Below are 2,756 nucleotides of genomic sequence, written 5' to 3'. Positions count from 1 at the left end.
GAAATAATTACCAGAAGCTTCGAATCCTCCTGAAGGAAAGCGTACTCAAGATGATCAGGGAGCGGCTTAAGCTCCAAAATTGAAGGTTCCTCAATTAAGGGCTTACTCCGGTACTCGCTATCCTTGTTCAGTTGTTCTAACTCCTCCTCAGTTGGTTCATACCCATTTGCCATCAATGTAGCCATCACATCCATTTCTTCTTCAGAAAGTTCTTCATCTCCACTCACCAAATCGTATGTACCTGTTTCATCCAATTCGGGAAATTCCTGCAAGAACTCATAATTCGAATCTATGCTTTGCATAAAATAACAAGTATCATCTGAAGATTCAGGATATTTCAATGACTTGTCAATTGCAAAAGTCGCACTAGCTTCACCAATTCTAAGGGTCAACTGCTGATCATAAACATCAATGACACATCTAGCAGTATTTAAAAATGGTCGACCCAAAATAATTGGTATTCTGTCATCAACTTCCATGTCTAAAACTACAAAGTCTGCCAGAAAAATCAGATTTCTGGTCTTAACTAACATATTCTCTATTATTCCTCGAGGGAATTTTATAGAGCGATCAGCTAGTTGAATAGTCATTCGTGTGGTTTTGAGTTCCCCAGGGGCTAATTTAAGGTAAATCGAATAGGGCATCAAATTGATACTAGCCCCCAAATCGGCTAATGCCCTCATACAATCAAGGTCACCCATTAGACATGGAATAGTGAAACATCCCGGATCTTGAAGTTTTTCGGGAAGTGTGTTGGACACCAGCGCTGAACATCTAGCATTTAAAGTGACTGATGAAACGCTTTTCATCTTCTTTCGGTTGGTGAGCATGTCCTTCAAGAATCGAGCATATTTAGGCATTCCTGCAATAACATCAATAAAAGGTAAATTTACGTTAATTTTCTTGATGAGCTCCATGAATCTTGACTTTTCTTCCTCGAGCTTCTCCAATCTTTGTTTTCTTGGGAATGGGAGTGGTGGTTGATACGCTTTAACAACTGGTTTGACTCGCACCGTGTCTTTTTGACTTTCCATGTGCTCATTGTCAACACCTTCAACCACATTTTCTGGCTCCTTTTCTTTCTCCTGTTCATTCACACTACTTTGTTTACTCTCTTTCGTTATTGGAACACGAAAGTCAGAAACTTCTGGCATCTTTGGTGGATCATAGGTTACCCCACTTCGGGTAGTGATAGCCTTTGCTTGCTCGTTTCGGGGGTTAGATTGCGTGTTGCTTGGCAATTCCCCCGGTTTTCTTTCGCTTAACAATTTAGCAAGATTACTCATTTGTTGTTCCAATACTTGAATGGAAGATTGTTGGTTTTTAAATTGTTGCTCATTCTTCTCATTCGTTTGGCTTATATTGGTAACAAGTTGAGTTTGCGATACAATTAACTTCTCCAACATATTCTCCACATTTGACTTTTTCTCTTCATGTTGGGGTTTTTGATAAAAACCCGGAGTTTGTTGTTGGTACCCACTACTTGACCCTTGTTGGAAATTTAAATTTTGACCTTGAGGGTTGTAAGGGTTGTTGAAGTTTCGGTTGAATTGGGCTCTTCCTTGAAATTGGTTGTTATTCCTTTGGCTTATGAAAGCCACTTCTTCTTTCTGAGCCATTGTCAAACCTACATCACAATCTTTTCCTAAATGGAGACCACCACAGTATTCATAACCTACCTTCATACTATGAATTTCCTTGGTGATCTTTTCCATGTTTCGAGCAACACTGTCTATTTTCGCACTTAGTGTACTAAGGTCATCATAAGCACCAGCGCTTTGAACTTGAGAATGACGAGTAATTGGTCTTTCTTGATGCCACTCATGAGAATAATCGGCTTATTTCTCAATTATCTCATAAGCTTCTTGCTCGGTTTTGTCCATGAGTGAACCTCCAGCCGCTTGATCAATAGAAATTCGGGTTGCAACATCACAACCCTTGTAAAAGATTTGAACTTTTTGGAAGGTATCTAAACCATGGTTTGGACAACCTCTTAGCATTTTAAAAAATCGATTCCATGCTTCATACAAGGTTTCCATCGGCTTTTGAGAAAATTGGGTAATTTCTTGTTGGAGTCTCGCGGACTTAGAAGCTGGAAAATATTTCTTAAGAAAATTTTCCAACATAACATCCCAAGTTTCTATCGTAGCCTCGGGTAATGAATCTAACTAACTCCGTGCTTCCCCGTGGAGTATCCATGGGAATAGTTTTAAAAATACATTTTGGTCGGTGTCCGCTTGAAGCTTGAATAGAACACATATCTCTTGAAAAAGACGAATATGTTCATTAGCATCTTCATTCAGACCTCTACCAAATTGACATCTATTGTTAATCATTTGGAGAATAGGTCCTTTTATTTCAAATTTTACCTCACCAGGTGGCTGAGTAATTGCACTTCCTTGTCCAGTTCGGATTGCCTTCATCTTGGCCAACATTGATTGTCTTGGTACCAACGGTCTTTGTGCCTCTCCTTCCATTTCAAAATTTGGAGGATGAACAGGTTCACCAAATTCAGAATATCGAGGCTTGGTTGTTCTTGATGATTCCGAATGAAAAATTTCCTGCTTTGATGAAGACTCAAAAATTTCAAGTACTTCTTTTGGTATCCTACCAAGCTTTCTGTCTGGTTCTGTAAGTGGTGTAAGTAGCGGAGAATCTGAATTTCGGGTATGTGGCATATGCAACCTAAAATCTATCAATCACACAACTAACAAAACTATTAAACACACCGATTCTATAAGTTTAAAAATCAAAGA

At 39.0% G+C, this 2,756-nt stretch overlaps 1 non-coding gene across 1 annotated transcript; it reads left to right on the top strand.

Moving 5' to 3' along the window:
* The first annotated feature begins 1,971 nt into the window (after positions 1–1,971).
* On the top strand, positions 1,972–2,078 carry LOC139903144 (small nucleolar RNA R71). Its single transcript, XR_011777987.1, has one exon. It is a non-coding gene; the product is annotated as a small nucleolar RNA R71 (small nucleolar RNA).
* Positions 2,079–2,756: the final 678 nt, after the last annotated feature.

Source organism: Rutidosis leptorrhynchoides, chromosome 3, assembly GCF_046630445.1.
Source record: "Rutidosis leptorrhynchoides isolate AG116_Rl617_1_P2 chromosome 3, CSIRO_AGI_Rlap_v1, whole genome shotgun sequence".
NCBI classification, from domain to species: domain Eukaryota; kingdom Viridiplantae; phylum Streptophyta; class Magnoliopsida; order Asterales; family Asteraceae; genus Rutidosis; species Rutidosis leptorrhynchoides.
The sequence above is the reverse complement of the archived record's forward strand: the minus strand, read 5'-3'. Positions and strand labels throughout refer to the sequence as shown.